The sequence below is a fragment of the Ranitomeya imitator genome, chromosome 5 (assembly GCF_032444005.1).
Source record: "Ranitomeya imitator isolate aRanImi1 chromosome 5, aRanImi1.pri, whole genome shotgun sequence".
Taxonomy (NCBI): Eukaryota; Metazoa; Chordata; class Amphibia; order Anura; family Dendrobatidae; genus Ranitomeya; species Ranitomeya imitator.
Genome location: NC_091286.1, coordinates 705095221 through 705115347, shown reverse-complemented (window position 1 = coordinate 705115347; position 20127 = coordinate 705095221).

Here is a 20127-nt window from a genome sequence, read left to right as displayed (position 1 = left end):
CAGCAACACTTTTGCGTACTATGAGAGGCCCTGTGCCAGTGACGTCGCCAACTAGTATTCCTCCCCTCACCTGATGAAGGAACCTGCACTTTCATCTGCACCTTCCTCTTTGTCCCCGTGTAAGGTGGTATGGTATGCGGGAAGAGGAACCTGACTTTCAGCAGGGTCACAATCTTGCTGTGTAGCGTGCACGGGGAATTTTGCGTTATGGGTCAATGTACCAGCAGACTCATCTATCACTGGCTGGGCAATGGGCAGGATGAGGAGGAAACACAGATATAGGCCCAAAGAATAAAGTGGGCTAAATGCAGTTCAAAATTGGTAACACAGGACTAACCAGGGGGCATTGCAGTGGAGGACAACTGGAATGAGAGGCTGACACAGAGAGTAGGCCCAAATCAGTAAGTAGTCGAAATGCAGTTCAAAATTGGCAACCGTAGTAAACAGGCGGCACAGCTTTGTTCAGTGGAGGAGAACAGCAAGGAGTGGCAGACACCGATAGTAGGCCCCAACCCAACTAGTAGGCCAAATGCAGTCTAACATTAACAACTACTTAACGAGAGCCTGAAAATGGAATTTCAGGACAGGAAACCAGGAGAACAGCAAGGAGCGGCAGACACTGTTAGTAGGCCCCAAACCAACTAGTACGCCAAATGCAGTTGTTCCATTTAACCACTATTTAACAAGAGCCTGAAGATAGAAGCTCAGGAAAGGCAACCTGGAGAACACCTTGGAGTGGAACACACCGTCTCTACACCCCATACCCAATTTGTAGGCCTAATGCAGTGTAGTTTCCAACAACTACTAAACGAGAGCCTGAAGATCGAAGCAATGGCGAGGAAACCTGGGGAACACCTTGGAGTGGAACACACCATCTCTCTACAGTGGAACACACCATCTCTCTACACCCCATACCCAATTTGTAGGCCTAATGCAGTATAGTTTCCAACAACTACTAAACGAGAGCCTGAAGATAGAAGCTCAGGAAAGGCAACCTGGAGAACACCTTGGAGAGGAACACACCATCTCTCTACACCCCTGTTGTGAATTCTGTGGCAGAGTTCACTCCTGTGGTCACAAGTGGTACTTCGGCTGATTCTCTCTGGGATCTTCCGTTTGTGGAGGAAAGTGGTACTGCAGCTTCTGAGTTTCCTCCCTCAGGTGATCTGGTGAGCTCGTTAGCTTCTTCTCTACTTAACTCCACCTGATGCTTTGATCCATGCCTCCTGTCAATGTTCCAGTGTAGGACTTGTTTTTTCCCTGGATCGTTCCTGTGGCCTGCTGCTCTGCAAAGCTAAGTTTTGCTAATGTTATTTTGTTGCTATTTTTCAGTCCAGCTTGCTTTATTGGTTTTTCTTGCCTGCTGGAAGCTCTGAGACGCAGAGGGACCACCTCCGTACCGTTAGTCGGTGCGGAGGGTCTTTTTGTCCCCTCTGCGTGGTTATTTATAGGTTTTTGTGCTGACCGCAAAGTTATCTTCCCTATCCTCGTTCTGTTCAGCTAGTCGGGCCTCACTTTGCTAAATCTGTTTCATCTCTGTTTGTGTTTTCATCTTACTCACAGTCATTATATGTGGGGGGCTGCCTTTTCCTTTGGGGAATTTCTCTGAGGCAAGGTAGGCTTATTTTTCTATCTTTAGGACTAGCTAGTTTCTCAGGCTGTGACGAGGCGCCTAGGTTCTGGTCAGGAGCGCTCCACGGCTACCTTTAGTGTGGTTTGATAGGCTTAGGGATTGCGGTCTGCAGAGTTCCCACGTCTCAGAGCTCGTTCTATTATTTTGGGTTATTGTCAGGTCACTGTATGTGCTCTGACCTCCATGTCCATTGTGATTCTGAATTGCCTTTCATAACAGTACAGGAAGCCAAAAGTGCTAATGATTCTCAATAGAGGGAAAAAAGAAGTTCTGAGACCATTTTTTTTTCTTTGCACTGTGTTTTGTCTTTTTTTTCCCCTAGACATTTGGGTGGTTCAGGACACAGGTGTAGCAATGGACATTAAAGGTCTGTCTTCATGTGTGGATCAGCTCACGGCAAGAGTTCAAAATATTCAAGATTTTGTGGTTCAGAATTCTTTGCTAGAACCGAGAATTCCTATTCCAGATTTGTTTTTTGGAGATAGAACTAAATTTCTGAGTTTCAAAAATAATTGTAAACTATTTCTGGCTTTGAAACGTCGCTCTTCTGGTGACCCAATTCAACAGGTTAGGATCGTCATTTCTTTTTTGCGCGGCGACCCTCAGGACTGGGCGTTTTCTCTTGCGTCAGGAGATCCTGCATTGAGTGATATCGATGCGTTTTTCCTGGCGTTTGGGTTGCTGTACGATGAGCCTAATTCAGTGGATCAGGCAGAAAAAAATTTGCTGGCTCTTTGTCAGGCTCAGGATGAGATAGAGGTATATTGCCAGATATTTAGAAAGTGGTCAGTGCTCACTCAATGGAATGAATCTGCGCTGGCAGCAATATTCAGAAAGGGTCTCTCTGAAGCCCTTAAGGATGTCATGGTGGGATTTCCTATGCCTGCTGGTTTGAATGAGTCTATGTCTTTGGCCATTCAGATCGGTCGACGCTTGCGTGAGCGTAAATCTGTGCACCATTTGGCGGTATTACCTGAGGTTAAACCTGAGCCTATGCAGTGTGATAGGACTTTGACCAGAGTTGAACGGCAAGAACATAGACGTCTGAATGGTCTGTGTTTCTACTGTGGTGATTCCACTCATGCTATCTCTGATTGTCCTAAGCGCACTAAGCGGTTCGCTAGGTCTGCCACCATTGGTACTGTACAGTCAAAATTTCTTCTGTCCGTTACCTTGATCTGCTCTTTGTCATCGTATTGTGTCATGGCATTTGTGGATTCAGGCGCTGCCCTGAATTTGATGGACTTGGAATATGCTAAGCGTTGTGGGTTTTTCTTGGAGCCCTTGCAGTGTCCTATTCCATTGAGAGGAATTGATGCTACGCCTTTGGCCAAGAATAAGCCTCAATATTGGACCCAGCTGACCATGTGCATGGCTCCTGCACATCAGGAGGTTATTCGCTTTCTGGTGTTGCATAATCTGCATGATGTGGTCGTGTTGGGGTTGCCATGGCTACAAGCCCATAATCCAGTATTAGATTGGAAATCCATGTCGGTGTCCAGCTGGGGTTGTCAGGGGGTACATGGTGATGTTCCATTTCTGTCAATTTCGTCATCCACCCCTTCTGAGGTCCCTGAGTTCTTGTCTGATTACCGGGATGTATTTGATGAGCCCAAGTCCAATACCCTACCTCCGCATAGGGATTGTGATTGTGCTATCAATTTAATTCCTGGTAGTAAATTCCCAAAAGGTCGATTGTTTAATTTGTCCGTGCCTGAACACACCGCTATGCGCAGTTATGTGAAGGAATCCCTGGAGAAGGGGCATATTCGCCCGTCATCGTCACCATTAGGAGCAGGATTCTTTTTTGTAGCCAAGAAGGATGGTTCGCTGAGACCTTGTATTGATTACCGCCTTCTTAATAAGATCACGGTTAAATTTCAGTACCCCTTGCCATTGTTGTCTGATCTGTTTGCTCGGATTAAGGGGGCTAGTTGGTTCACCAAGATAGATCTTCGTGGTGCGTATAATCTGGTGCGAATCAGGCGAGGAGATGAATGGAAAACTGCATTTAATACGCCCGAGGGTCATTTTGAGTATCTAGTGATGCCATTCGGACTTGCCAATGCTACATCAGTGTTTCAGTCCTTTATGCATGACATCTTCCGAGAGTACCTGGATAAATTCCTAATTGTGTACTTGGATGACATTTTGATCTTCTCGGATGATTGGGAGTCTCATGTGAAGCAGGTCAGAACGGTTTTTCAGGTCCTGCGTGCTAATTCTTTGTTTGTGAAGGGATCAAAGTGTCTCTTTGGTGTGCAGAAGGTTTCATTTTTGGGGTTCATCATTTCCCCTTCTACTATCGAGATGGATCCTGTTAAGGTCCAAGCCATCCATGATTGGACTCAGCCGACATCTCTGAAAAGTCAGCAAAAGTTCCTGGGCTTTGCTAATTTTTATCGTCGCTTCATCTGCAATTTTTCTAGTATTGCTAAACCATTGACCGATTTGACCAAGAAGGGTGCTGATGTGGTCAATTGGTCTTCTGCTGCTGTGGAAGCTTTTCAAGAGTTGAAGCGTCGTTTTTCTTCTGCCCCTGTGTTGTGTCAACCAGATGTTTCGCTTCCGTTCCAGTTCGAGGTTGATGCTTCTGAGATTGGAGCAGGGGCTGTTTTGTCACAGAGAGGTTCTGGTTGCTCAGTGATGAAACCATGCGCTTTCTTTTCCAGGAAGTTTTCGCCTGCTGAGCGAAATTATGATGTGGGCAACCGAGAGTTGCTGGCCATGAAGTGGGCATTCGAGGAGTGGCGTCATTGGCTTGAAGGAGCTAAGCATCGCGTGGTGGTATTGACTGATCATAAGAACTTGACTTATCTCGAGTCTGCCAAGCGCTTGAATCCTAGACAAGCTCGTTGGTCGCTGTTTTTTGCCCGTTTTGACTTTGTGATTTCGTACCTTCCGGGCTCTAAAAATGTGAAGGCGGATGCTCTGTCTAGGAGTTTTGTGCCCGACTCTCCGGGGTTATCTGAGCCGGCGAGTATCCTCAAGGAAGGAGTAATTGTGTCTGCCATCTCCCCTGATTTGCGGCGGGTGCTGCAAAAATTTCAGGCTAATAAACCTGATCGTTGCCCAGCGGAGAAACTGTTTGTCCCTGATAGGTGGACGAATAGAGTTATCTCTGAACTTCATTGTTCGGTGTTGGCTGGTCATCCTGGAATCTTTGGTACCAGAGAGTTAGTGGCTAGATCCTTCTGGTGGCCATCTCTGTCGCGGGATGTGCGTGCTTTTGTGCAGTCCTGTGGGATTTGTGCTCGGGCTAAGCCCTGCTGTTCTCGTGCCAGTGGGTTGCTTTTGCCCTTGCCGGTCCCGAAGAGGCCTTGGACACATATCTCTATGGATTTTATTTCTTACCTTCCCGTTTCTCAAAAGATGTCGGTCATTTGGGTGGTCTGTGATCGCTTTTCTAAGATGGTCCATCTGGTACCCTTGTCTAAATTGCCTTCCTCCTCTGATTTGGTGCCTTTGTTCTTCCAGCATGTGGTTCGTTTGCATGGCATTCCAGAGAATATTGTTTCGGACAGAGGTTCCCAGTTTGTTTCGAGGTTTTGGCGAGCCTTTTGTGGTAGGATGGGCATTGACTTGTCTTTTTCCTCGGCTTTCCATCCTCAGACTAATGACCAGACCGAGCGAACCAATCAGACCTTGGAAACATATCTGAGGTGCTTTGTTTCTGCTGATCAGGATGACTGGGTGTCCTTTTTGCCTTTGGCTGAGTTCGCCCTTAATAATCGGGCCAGCTCGGCTACCTTGGTTTCACCGTTTTTCTGCAATTCTGGGTTCCATCCTCGTTTCTCTTCTGGACAGGTTGAGTCTTCGGACTGTCCTGGTGTGGATACTGTGGTGGACAGGTTGCAGCAGATTTGGACTCATGTGGTGGACAATTTGACCTTGTCCCAGGAGAAGGCTCAACTTTTCGCTAATCGCAGACGCCGTGTGGGTCCCCGACTTCGTGTTGGGGATCTGGTTTGGTTATCTTCTCGTCATATTCCTATGAAGGTTTCCTCTCCTAAGTTTAAACCTCGTTTTATTGGTCCGTATAGGATTTCTGAGGTTCTTAATCCTGTGTCTTTTCGTCTGACCCTTCCAGATTCTTTTTCCATACATAACGTATTCCATAGGTCATTGTTGCGGAGATACGTGGCACCTATGGTTCCATCTGTTGAGCCTCCTGCCCCGGTTTTGGTGGAGGGGGAATTGGAGTATATTGTGGAGAAGATTTTGGATTCTCGTGTTTCAAGACGGAAACTCCAGTATCTGGTTAAATGGAAGGGTTATGCTCAGGAAGATAATTCCTGGGTTTTTGCCTCTGATGTCCATGCTCCCGATCTTGTTCGTGCCTTTCATGTGGCTCATCCTGGTCGGCCTGGGGGCTCTGGTGAGGGTTCGGTGACCCCTCCTCAAGGGGGGGGTACTGTTGTGAATTCTGTGGCAGAGTTCACTCCTGTGGTCACAAGTGGTACTTCGGCTGATTCTCTCTGGGATCTTCCGTTTGTGGAGGAAAGTGGTACTGCAGCTTCTGAGTTTCCTCCCTCAGGTGATCTGGTGAGCTCGTTAGCTTCTTCTCTACTTAACTCCACCTGATGCTTTGATCCATGCTTCCTGTCAATGTTCCAGTGTAGGACTTGTTTTTTCCCTGGATCGTTCCTGTGGCCTGCTGCTCTGCAAAGCTAAGTTTTGCTAATGTTATTTTGTTGCTATTTTTCAGTCCAGCTTGCTTTATTGGTTTTTCTTGCCTGCTGGAAGCTCTGAGACGCAGAGGGACCACCTCCGTACCGTTAGTCGGTGCGGAGGGTCTTTTTGTCCCCTCTGCGTGGTTATTTATAGGTTTTTGTGCTGACCGCAAAGTTATCTTCCCTATCCTCGGTCTGTTCAGCTAGTCGGGCCTCACGTTGCTAAATCTGTTTCATCTCTATGTTTGTGTTTTCATCTTACTCACAGTCATTATATGTGGGGGGCTGCCTTTTCCTTTGGGGAATTTCTCTGAGGCAAGGTAGGCTTATTTTTCTATCTTTAGGACCAGCTAGTTTCTCAGGCTGTGACGAGGCGCCTAGGTTCTGGTCAGGAGCGCTCCACGGCTACCTTTAGTGTGGTTTGATAGGCTTAGGGATTGCGGTCTGCAGAGTTCCCACGTCTCAGAGCTCGTTCTATTATTTTGGGTTATTGTCAGATCACTGTATGTGCTCTGACCTCCATGTCCATTGTGATTCTGAATTGCCTTTCATAACACACCCCATACCCAATTTGTAGGCCTAATGCAGTGTACTTTCCAACAACTACTAAACGAGAGCATTAACATTGAAGCAATGGCGAGGAAACCTGGGGAACACCTTGGAGTGGAACACACCATCTCTCTACACCCCATACCCAATTTGTAGGCCTAATGCAGTGTAGTTTTCTACAACTACTAAACGAGAGTCGGAAGACCGAAGCAATGTGGACGAAGCCTGGGGAACACCTTGGAGTGGAACACACCACCTCTCTACACCCCATACCCAATTTGTAGGCCTAATGCAGTGTAGTTTCCAACAACTACTAAACGAGAGCATTAAGATCGAAGCAATGGCGAGGAAACCTGGGGAACACCTTGGAGTGGAACACACCATCTCTCTACACCCCATACCCAATTTGTAGGCCTAATGCAGTGTAGTTTCCAACAACTACTAAACGAGAGCCTGAAGATAGAAGCTCAGGAAAGGCAACCAGGAGAACACCTTGGAGTGGAACACACCGTCTCTCTACACCCCATACCCAATTTGTAGGCCTAATGCAGTGTAGTTTTCACCAACTACTAAACGAGAGTAGGAAGATCGAAGCAATGGCGAGCAAACCTGGGGACACACCTTGTGGCGGCAGACACCGTTAGTAGGCCCTACCAAAGTTGTAGCCCCAATGCAGTTTTAAAATTCCTAGAGGCTGAAAACAAGACTATTGACGCTCAGCTTTTTTCAAAGGAACACAGCTGAATTGAGTGGCGCAGACAGACACAGGTAGTAGGCCTTAAACCAAAAATGTGGCTCACTGCAGCTTAAAAAAGGTTACAGGGGTACACAGGCAGCATTGCTCTGGGCAGTGGAGGACAATTTCAATAGTGGACCGCAGACAGACTTTGTACGCCTACTATTAAAAAAAGGATGCTCTATGCAATAAAAAATAGGTTCCAGGGGTACACGGGCAGCAGTAGACAGGTCAGTGGAGGCCTAGTGGAAGGAGGGACCGCAGACAGGCTTCGAAGGCCTAACATAATAAAATTGGGCTGGCTGTAGGCAATTTAAAATTGGTTCCAGGGGTACACGGGCAGCAGTAGACAGGTCAGTGGAGGCCTAGTGGAAGGAGGGACCGCAGACAGGCTTCGAAGGCCTAACATAATAAAATTGGGCTGGCTGTAGGCAATTTAAAATTGGTTCCAGGGGTACACGGGCAGCAGTAGACAGTGTTATGATAACTGTTATGAAAGGCAATTTAGTATCACAATGGACATAGCGGTCAGAACACATACAGTGATCTGACAAACACCCAAAATAATAGAACGAGCTCTGAGACGTGGGAACTCTGCAGACCGCAATCCCTAATCCTATCAAACCACACTAAAGGTAGCCGTGGAGCGCTCCTGACCAGAACCTAGGCGCCTCGTCACAGCCTGAGAAACTAGCTAGCCCTGAAGATAGAAAAATAAGCCTACCTTGCCTCAGAGAAATTCCCCAAAGGAAAAGGCAGCCCCCCACATATAATGACTGTGAGTAAGATGAAAACACAAACATAGAGATGAAACAGATTTAGCAAAGTGAGGCCCGACTTGCTGAATAGAACGAGGATAGGGAAGATAACTTTGCGGTCAGCACAAAAACCTATAAATAACCACGCAGAGGGGACAAAAAGACCCTCCGCACCGACTAACGGTACGGAGGTGGTCCCTCTGCGTCTCAGAGCTTCCAGCAGGCGAGAAAAAACAATAAAGCAAGCTGGACTGAAATATAGCAACAAAATAACATTAGCAAAACTTAGCTATGCAGCGCAGCAGGCCACAGGAATGATCCAGGGAAAAACAAGTCCAACACTGGAACATTGACAGGAAGCCAGGATCAAAGCATTAGGTGGAGTTAAGTAGAGAAGCACCTAACGAGCTCACCAGATCACCTGAGGGAGGAAACTCAGAAGCTGCAGTACCACTTTCCTCCACAAACGGAAGCTCCCAGAGAGAATCAGCCGAAGTACCACCTGTGACCACAGGAAGGAGCTCTGCCACAGAATTCACAACAGTATCCCCCCCTTGAGGAGGGGTCACCGAACCCTCACCAGAGCCCCCAGGCCGACCAGGATGAGCCACATGAAAGGCACGAACAAGATCGGGAGCATGGACATCAGAGGCAAAAACCCAGGAATTATCTTCCTGAGCATAACCCTTCCATTTAACCAGATACTGGAGTTTCCGTCTTGAAACACGAGAATCCAAAATCTTCTCCACAATATACTCCAACTCCCCCTCCACCAAAACCGGGGCAAGAGGGTCAACAGATGGAACCATAGGTGCCACGTATCTCCGCAACAATGACCTATGGAATACGTTATGTATGGAAAAAGAATCTGGAAGGGTCAGACGAAAAGACACAGGATTAAGAACCTCAGAAATCCTATACGGACCAATGAAACGAGGTTTAAACTTAGGAGAGGAAACCTTCATAGGAATATGACAAGAAGATAACCAAACCAGATCCCCAACACGAAGTCGGGGACCCGCACAGCGTCTGCGATTAGCAAAACGTTGAGCCCTCTCCTGGGACAAGGTCAAATTGTCCACTACATGAGTCCAAATCTGCTGCAACCTGTCCACCACAGTATCCACACCAGGACAGTCAAAAGACTCAACCTGTCCTGAAGAGAAACGAGGATGGAACCCAGAGTTGCAGAAAAATGGCAAAATCAAGGTAGCCGAGCTGGCCCGGTTATTAAGGGCGAACTCAGCCAAAGGCAAAAATTCATCCACCCAGTCATCCTGATCGGCAGAAACAAAGCATCTCAGATATGTTTCCAAGGTCTGATTGGTTCGTTCGGTCTGGCCATTAGTCTGAGGATGGAAAGCCGAGGAAAAAGACAAGTCAATGCCCATCCTACCACAAAAGGCTCGCCAAAACCTCGAAACAAACTGGGAACCTCTGTCAGAAACGATATGCTCCGGAATGCCATGTAAACGAACCAAATGCTGGAAGAACAATGGCACCAAATCAGAGGAGGAAGGCAATTTAGACAAGGGTACCAGATGGACCATCTTAGAAAAGCGATCACAGACCACCCAAATGACTGACATCTTTTGAGAAACGGGAAGATCTGAAATAAAATCCATAGAGATATGTGTCCAAGGCCTCTTCGGGACCGGCAAGGGCAAAAGCAACCCACTGGCACGAGAACAGCAGGGCTTAGCCCGAGCACAAATCCCATAGGACTGCACAAAAGTACGCACATCCCGCGACAGAGATGGCCACCAAAAGGATCTAGCCACTAACTCTCTGGTACCAAAGATTCCAGGATGACCAGCCAACACCGAACAATGAACCTCAGAGATAACTTTATTCGTCCACCTATCAGGGACAAACAGTCTCTCCGCTGGACAACGATCAGGTTTATTAGCCTGAAATTTTTGCAACACCCGCCGCAAATCAGGGGAGATGGCAGACACAATTACTCCTTCCTTGAGGATACCCGCCGGCTCAGACAAACCCGGAGAGTCGGGCACAAAACTCCTAGACAGAGCATCCGCCTTCACATTTTTAGAGCCCGGAAGGTACGAAATCACAAAGTCAAAACGGGCAAAAAACAGCGACCAACGAGCCTGTCTAGGATTCAACCGCTTAGCAGACACAAGATAAGTCAAGTTCTTATGATCAGTCAATACCACCACGCGATGCTTAGCTCCCTCAAGCCAATGACGCCACTCCTCGAATGCCCACTTCATGGCCAGCAACTCTCGGTTGCCCACATCATAATTTCGCTCAGCAGGCGAAAACTTCCTGGAAAAGATAGCATATGGTTTCATCACTGAGCAATCAGAACCTCTCTGCGACAAAACAGCCCCTGCTCCAATCTCAGAAGCATCAACCTCGACCTGGAACGGAAGAGAAACATCTGGTTGACACAACACAGGGGCAGAAGAAAAACGACGCTTCAACTCTTGAAAAGCTTCCACAGCAGCAGAAGACCAATTGACCACATCAGCACCCTTCTTGGTCAAATCGGTCAATGGTTTAGCAACACTAGAAAAATTGCAGATGAAGCGACGATAAAAATTAGCAAAGCCCAGGAACTTTTGCAGACTTTTCAGAGATGTCGGCTGAGTCCAATCATGGATGGCTTGGACCTTAACAGGATCCATCTCGATAGTAGAAGGGGAAAAGATGAACCCCAAAAATGAAACCTTCTGCACACCAAAGAGACACTTTGATCCCTTCACAAACAAAGAATTAGCACGCAGGACCTGAGAAACCGTTCTGACCTGCTTCACATGAGACTCCCAATCATCCGAGAAGATCAAAATGTCATCCAAGTACACAATCAGGAATTTATCCAGGTACTCTCGGAAGATGTCATGCATAAAGGACTGAAACACTGATGGAGCATTAGCAAGTCCGAACGGCATCACTAGATACTCAAAATGACCCTCGGGCGTATTAAATGCAGTTTTCCATTCATCACCTTGCTTAATTCGCACCAGATTATACGCACCACGAAGATCTATCTTTGTGAACCAACTAGCCCCCTTAATCCGAGCAAACAGATCAGATAACAATGGCAAGGGGTACTGAAATTTAACCGTGATCTTATTAAGAAGGCGATAATCTATACAAGGTCTCAGCGAACCATCCTTCTTGGCTACAAAAAAGAACCCTGCTCCTAATGGCGACGATGACGGGCGAATATGCCCCTTCTCCAGGGATTCCTTCACATAACTGCGCATAGCGGTGTGCTCAGGTACGGATAAATTAAACAATTGACCTTTTGGGAATTTACTACCAGGAATCAAATTGATAGCACAATCACAATCCCTATGCGGAGGTAGGGCATCGGACTTGGGCTCATCAAATACATCCCAGTAATCAGACAAGAACTCTGGGACCTCAGAAGGGGTGGATGACGAAATTGACAGAAATGGAACATCACCATGTACCCCCTGACAACCCCAGCTGGACACCGACATGGATTTCCAATCTAATACTGGATTATGGACTTGTAGCCATGGCAACCCCAACACGACCACATCATGCAGATTATGCAACACCAGAAAGGGAATATCCTCCTGATGTGCAGGAGCCATGCACATGGTCAGCTGGTTATTCTTGGCCAAAGGTGTAGCATCAATTCCTCTCAATGGAATAGGACACTGCAAGGGCTCCAAGAAAAACCCACAACGCTTAGCATATTCCAAGTCCATCAAATTCAGGGCAGCGCCTGAATCCACAAATGCCATGACAGAATACGATGACAAGGAGCATATCAAGGTAACGGACAGAAGAAATTTTGACTGTACCGTACCAATGGTGGCAGACCTAGCGAACCGCTTAGAGCGCTTAGGACAATCAGAGATAGCATGAGTGGAATCACCACAGTAGAAACACAGCCCATTCAGACGTCTGTGTTCTTGCCGTTCAACTCTGGTCAAAGTCCTATCGCACTGCATAGGCTTAGATTTAATCTCAGGTAATACCGCCAAATGGTGCACAGATTTACGCTCACGCAAGCGTCGACCGATCTGAATAGCCAAAGACATAGACTCATTCAGACCAGCAGGCATAGTAAATCCCACCATGACATCCTTAAGGGCTTCAGAGAGACCCTTTCTGAAAATTGCTGCCAGCGCGCATTCATTCCATTGAGTGAGCACAGATCACTTCCTAAATTTCTGACAATATATCTCTACCTCATCCTGACCCTGACACAAAGCCAGCAAATTTTTCTCTGCCTGATCCACTGAATTAGGCTCATCATACAGCAATCCGAGCGCCAGGAAAAACGCATCAATATTACTTAATGCAGGATCTCCTGGCGCAAGGGAAAATGCCCAGTCTTGAGAGTCGCCACGCAAAAAAGAAATAATAATTCTCACTTGTTGAGCTGGGTCACCAGAGGAGTGAGGTTTCAAGGCCAAAAACAGTTTGCAATTATTTTTGAAATTCACAAACTTGACTCTATCACCATAAAACAAATCAGGAATAGGAATTCTTGGTTCAAAAATAGGCTTTTGAACCACCAAATCTTGAATCTTTTGTACATTTATAACGAGATTATCCATTGAAGAGCACAGACCCTGAATCTCCATGTCCACACCTGTGTCCTGAACCACCCAAATGTCTAGGGGAAAAAAAAGGCAAAACACAGTGCAAAGGAAAAAAAATGGTCTCAGAACTTCTTTTTTCCCTCTATTGAGAATCATTAGTACTTTCGGCTTCCTGTACTGTTATGATAACTGTTATGAAAGGCAATTCAGTACCACAATGGACATAGCGGTCAGAACACATACAGTGATCTGACAAACACCCAAAATAATAGAACGAGCTCTGAGACGTGGGAACTCTGCAGACCGCAATCCCTAATCCTATCAAACCACACTAAAGGTAGCCGTGGAGCGCTCCTGACCAGAACCTAGGCGCCTCGTCACAGCCTGAGAAACTAGCTAGCCCTGAAGATAGAAAAATAAGCCTACCTTGCCTCAGAGAAATTCCCCAAAGGAAAAGGCAGCCCCTTCACATATAATGACTGTGAGTAAGATGAAAACACAAACATAGAGATGAAACAGATTTAGCAAAGTGAGGCCCGACTAGCTGAATAGAACGAGGATAGGGAAGATAACTTTGCGGTCAGCACAAAAACCTATAAATAACCACGCAGGCGTCTCAGAGCTTCCAGCAGACGAGAAAAACCAATAAAGCAAGCTGGACTGAAATATAGCAACAAAATAAGATAAGCAAAACTTAGCTATGCAGCGCAGCAGGCCACAGGAATGATCCAGGGAAAAACAAGTTCAACACTGGAACATTGACAGGAAGCCAGGATCAAAGCATTAGGTGAAGTTAAGTAGAGAAGCACCTAACGAGCTCACAAGATCACCTGAGGGAGGAAACTCAGAAGCCGCAGTACCACTTTCCTCCACAAACGGAAGCTCCCAGAGAGAATCAGCCGAAGTACCACCTGTGACCACAGGAGGGAGCTCTGCCACAGAATTCACAACAAGACAGGTCAGTGGAGGCCTAGTGGAAGGAGGGACCGCAGACAGGCTTCGAAGGCCTAACATAATAAAATTGGGCTGGCTGTAGGCACTTTATGATTGGTTCCAGGGGTACACGGGCAGCAGTAGACAGGTCAGTGTAGTAGTATTGGAAAGAACGGGCCGCAGACAGGCTTCGAAGGCCTAACATAATTAAATTGGACAGGCTGTAGGCACTTTATGATTGGTTCCAGGGGTACACGGGCATGGAGGCCTAGTGGAAGGAGGGACCGCAAACAGGCTTCGAAGGCCTAACATAATAAAATTGGGCTGGCTGTAGGCAATTTAAAATTGGTTCCAGGGGTACACGGGCAACTGTAGACAGGTCAGTGTAGTAGTAGTGGAAAGAGGGACCGCAGACAGGCTTCGAAGGCCTAACATAATAAAATTAGGCTGTAGGCAATTTAAAAAATGGTTCCATGGGAACACGGGCAGCAGTAGACAGGTCAGTGTAGTAGTAGTTGAAAGAACGGGCCGCAGACAGGCTTCGAAGGCCTAACATAATAAAATTGGACAGGCTGTAGGCACTTTATGATTGGTTCCAGGGGTACACGGGCATGGAGGCCTAGTGGAAGGAGGGACCGCAGACAGGCTTCGAAGGCCTAACATAATAAAATTGGGCTGGCTGTAGGCAATTTAAAATTGGTTCCAGGGGTACACGGGCAACAGTAGACAGGTCAGTGTAGTAGTAGTGGAAAGAGGGACCGCAGACAGGCTTCGAAGGCCTAACATAATAAAATTAGGCTGTAAGCAATTTAAAAAATGGTTCCAGGGGAACACGGGCAGCAGTAGACAGGTCAGTGTAGTAGTAGTGGAAAGAACGGGCCGCAGACAGGCTTCGAAGGCCTAACATAATAAAATTGGACAGGCTGTAGGCAATTTAAAATTGGTTCCAGGGGTACACGGGCAGCAGTAGACAGGTCAGTGGAGGCCTAGTGGAAGGAGGGACCGCAGACAGGCTTCGAAGGCCTAACATAATAAAATTGGGCTGGCTGTAGGCAATTTAAAATTGGTTCCAGGGGTACACGGGCAGCAGTAGACAGGTCAGTGGAGGCCTAGTGGAAGGAGGGACCGCAGACAGGCTTCGAAGGCCTAACATAATAAAATTGGGCTGGCTGTAGGCAATTTAAAATTGGTTCCAGGGGTACACGGGCAGCAGTGGTCTGGTCAGCGGAGGCCGATTGTAATGAGTGTCTGCCAGTTAGTAGTCCAAAACAATAAATGAATGTGAATGTCTCGCATTAAAACAAAACGAAAACACTAAAGGGTGCTATCATTAGGTACAGGGGTGGGATCCTCTGCGTAGTTTCAGACCTACTAATTTAGCGCAAAGTATTTACTGTGGTAAATAGAGGACACTGCCCCTGACTATGTTAAGTACCATCATACATGTCAACACAATGGTATTGTCAGTGGCAGGAATGGAAGGATGTCAGCGCATAGACTAAACATTGGTGGAAGTGTGAGAGATAACTGTGGAAGTGGTAGAGCAATGTTTGATCTGGGGGTGGGTGAACTCTCTTGTGGCCGGCGGTACAGGCCCAGGGCCCCTCATGTTACAACAGTGTCTGACGTTGGGTGCGCACCACCACCGCCAGAGACATTTTATTGTACTATGAGGGACCCAGTGGCAGTGCCGTCGACCAAAAGCGGGCACACCCACCTCTTCAGACAAACAGCACTCTCACGGGTGCTTGCGCCAAGTCGCGATACCATGGCCCCGTGTGGGGAGTTTGGCCATTTAGGGAGGTGTAAACATTTCGTATGCTGGACAATCAGCTGCAGCAAATTAGACATTAGTACAGTAATTCACAGTAGTCCACAGGCAAGAGCTTTTCATAGGAAAGCTAGGTGTTGGCCGGGCAAGGTGGGGCAAAAGAATTCGAAATCCAGTTGTGGTTCACCTGTAGAATGTAAGCCCGCAAGGGCAGGGTCCTCGCCCCTCTGTATCAGTCCGTCATTGTTAGTTTGTTTACTGTATGTGATATTTGTAACTTGTATGTAACCCCTTCTCATGTACAGCACCATGGAATCAATGGTGCTATATAAACAAATAATAATAATAATTTTAATGAATGTTAGATCATCAACATTTTGGGTAGCCAGACGAGTCCTTTTTTCGGTTAATATTGAACCTGCAGCACTGAATACTCTTTCTGATAGGACACTAGCTGCCGGGCAAGCAAGCTCCTGCAATGCATATTCTGCCAATTCTGGCCAGGTGTCTAATTTTGATGCCCAGTAATCAAATGGGAATGACGGTTGAGGTAGAACTTCGATAAGGGATGAAAAATAGTTTGTAACCATACTGGACAAATGTTGTCTCCTGTCACTTTCAATTGATGCAGCAGTACCTGTCCTGTCTGCGGTCATAACAAAATCACTCCACAACCTGGTCAGAAAACCCCTCTGTCCAACGCCACTTCTAATGTGTGCACCCCTAACACTCCTGGTCTGCTGCCCCTTGGAGCTCGTGTGAGAACGATCACGGGCGCTGTGTGCTGGGAATGCCTGAAGCAAACGGTCAACAAGAGTTGATTGTTTGGTTGCTAATATTAGTTCCAAGTTCTCATGTGGCATAATATTTTGCAATTTGCCTTTATAGCGAGGATCACGGGGGCAGGCCAACCAGTAATCGTCATCGTTCATCATTTTAGTAATGCGTGTGTCCCTTTTGAGGATACGTAAGGCATAATCCGCCATGTGGGCCAAAGTTCCAGTTGTCAAATCTGCGGTTGTGATTGGTTGAGGGGCAGTTTCAGGCAAATCTACGTCACTTGTGTCCCTCAAAAAACCTGAACCCGGCCTTGCCACGCAACCAATTTCCAGTGCCCCCGGGAAAGCTTCCTCATTAAAAATATACTCATCCCCATCATCCTCCTTGTCCTCCACCTCCTCTTCGCCCACTACCTCGTCCTGTACACTGCCCTGACCAGACAATGGCTGACTGTCGTCAAGGCTTTCCTCTTCCTCAGCTGCAGACGCCTGATCCTTTATGTGCATCAAACTTTGCATCATCAGACGCATTAGGGGGATGCTCATGCTTATTATGGCGTTGTCTGCACTAACCAGCCGTGTGCATTCCTCAAAACACTGAAGGACTTGACGCATGTCTTGAATCTTCGACCACTGCACACCTGACAACTCCATGTCTGCCATCCTACTGCCTGCCCGTGTATGTGTATCCTCCCACAAATACATAACAGCCCGCCTCTGTTGGCACAGTCTCTGAAGCATGTGCAGTGTTGAGTTCCACCTTGTTGCAACGTCTATGATTAGGCGATGCTGGGGAAGGTTCAAAGAACGCTGATAGGTCTGCATACGGCTGGAGTGTACAGGCGAACGTCGGATATGTGAGCAAAGTCCACGCACTTTGAGGAGCAGGTCGGAGAACCCAGGATAAGTTTTCAATAAGCACTGCACCACCAGGTTTAAGGTGTGAGCCAGGCAAGGAATGTGTTTCAGTTGGGAAAGGGAGATGGCAGCCATGAAATTCCTTCCGTTATCACTCACTACCTTGCCTGCGTCAAGATCTACAGTGCCCAGCCACGACTGCGTTTCTTGCTGCAAGAACTCGGACAGAACTTCCGCGGTGTGTCTGTTGTCGCCCAAACACTTCATAGCCAATACAGCCTGCTGACGCTTGCCAGTAGCTGGCCCATAATGGGACAACTGGTGTGCAACAGTGTCAGCTGCCGATGGAGTGGTTGGCCGACTGCGGTCTGTGGAAGAGCTGTCGCTTCTGCAGGAGGACGAGGAGGAGGAGGAGGGGGTGCGAACGCCTACAGCCAACTGTTTCCTAGACCGTGGGCTAGGCACAACTGTCCCGAAATTGATGTCCCCTGTGGACCCTGCATCCACCACATTCACCCAGTGTGCCGTGATGGACACGTAACGTCCCTGGCCATGCCTACTGGTCCATGCATCTGTTGTCAGGTGCACCTTTGTACTCACAGATTGCCTGAGTGCATGGACGATGCGCTGTTTAACATGCAGGTGCAGGGCTGGGATGGCTTTTCTGGAAAAAAGTGTCGACTGGGTAGCTCGTAGCGTGGTTCAGCGTACTCCATCAGGGCTTTGAAAGCTTTGCTTTCAACTAACCGGTAGGGCATCATCTCTAACGAGATAAGTCTAGCTATGTGGGCGTTAAAACCCTGTGTACGCGGATGCGAGGATAAGTACTTCCTTTTTCTAACCAGAGTCTCATGTATGGTGAGCTGGACTGGAGAGCTGGAGATCGTGGAACTAGCGGGTGTGCCGGTGGACATGGCAGACTGAGAGACGGTTGGAGACGGTATTGTTTCCGCCGGTGCCCTAGATGCAATATTTCCTCCTACAAAACTGGTGATTCCCTGACCCTGACTGCTTTTGGCTGGCAAAGAAACCTGCACAGATACTGCGGGTGGTGCGGAAAATGGTGGCCTTACAGTGACGGAAGGGATGTTGCATTGCTGACTAGCTTCATTGGCCGAGGGTGCTACAACCTTAAGGGACGTTTGGTAGTTAGTCCAGGCTTGAAAATGCATGGTGGTTAAATGTCTATGCATGCAACTTGTATTCAGACTTTTCAGATTCTGACCTCTGCTTAAGCTAGTTGAACATTTTTGACAGATGACTTTGCGCTGATCAATTGGATGTTGTTTAAAAAAATGCCAGACTGCACTCTTCCTAGCATCGGATCCCTTTTCAGGGATTGCAGACTGAGCTTTAACTGGATGGCCACGCTGTCCTCCAACAGGTTTTGGCTTTGACACGCGTTTTGGGCCAGATACGGGCGCGGCAGATGGAACCTGTTGCGATGTTGATGCCTGCTGCGGCCCCTCCTCCACCTCCGCTTCTGAACTACTGCCGCCTGCACCCTGTTCCCCCAATGGCTGCCAATCGGGGTCAAGAACTGGGTCATCTATTACCTCCTCTTCTAGCTCGTGTGCAACTTCGTCTGTGTCACCGTGTCGGTCGGTGGTATAGCGTTCGTGACGGGGCAACATAGTCTCATCATTGTCTGATTGTGGATCAGTACCCTGAGAGGGCAATGTTGGGGTCTGAGTCAAAGGACCAGCATAGTAGTCTGGCTGTGGCTGTGCATCAGTGCACTCCATGTCAGAATCTACTTGTAATGGGCATGGCCTGTTAACTGCTTCACTTTCTAAGCCAGGGACGGTATGTGTAAAGAGCTCCATGGAGTAACCCGTTGTGTCGCCTGCTGCATCCTTCTCTCTTGTTGTTGTTTTTGCTGAAGAGGACAAGGAAGCGACTTGTCCCTGACCGTGAACATCCACAAGCGACGCGCTGCTTTTACATTTACCAGTTTCAGAAGAGGAGGCAAAAGAGCTAGAGGCTGAGTCTGCAAGATAAGCCAAAACTTGCTCTTGCTGCTCCGGCTTTAAAAGCGGTTTTCCTACTCCCAGAAAAGAGAGCGTTCAAGGCCTTGTGTAGCCAGACGACGAACCTGGCTCCACAGCTCCAGACTTAGGTGCAATATTTTTTTTCCCACGACCACCTGATGCTCCACCACTACCACTACCATCATTACCAGGTGACAATGAACGCCCACGGCCACGACCTCTTCCACCAGACTTCCTCATTGTTTTAAAAACTTAACCAAAGTAACTTTATTTGTTGCTGTCAAACAACTTACACGGTGAGCTATAACTTCAGTATGATTTAGCTACCCCTTTACAGGTTGGTGAGACCACAAGGAAAATCAGGCACAATGTTACACACTCTGTTTTCTGTGGCACCAAATCACAGAGATGCCACACACGCAGGACTGTCACTCAAGCACAAATGTCAATATTAATCTCCCACCTATTTTTTTTTTTTTTCAGGGAGACTTTAGAAACAAAATACAATAAAATGATTTTTTCAGGAAGAATTTAGAAACCAAATAAAATAAAATGATTTTTTCAGGGACAATTTAGAAACCAAATAAAAAAACAAAAACAGGCTGTCTATGGCCCACTGAGTGAGAGATGATGCACACACAGGAGTCAGGAGTAGCACAGAAGCCATGAGGCCAATATTTTTCTCCCACTGATTGATGTAGTGATTTTTTCAGGTAGATTTTAGAACCCAAATCAAGCAAAAAAATAAATAGGCTTTCTATGGCCCACTGAGTGAGAGATGGCACACACAGGGATGGCACTCTAGCAGAAATGCCAATCTTAATCTCCCACAAAAAAAAAAAAAAAAAACAGGGACTGTCCTACAATTACTATCTCCCTGCAGTAATCTCAGCCAG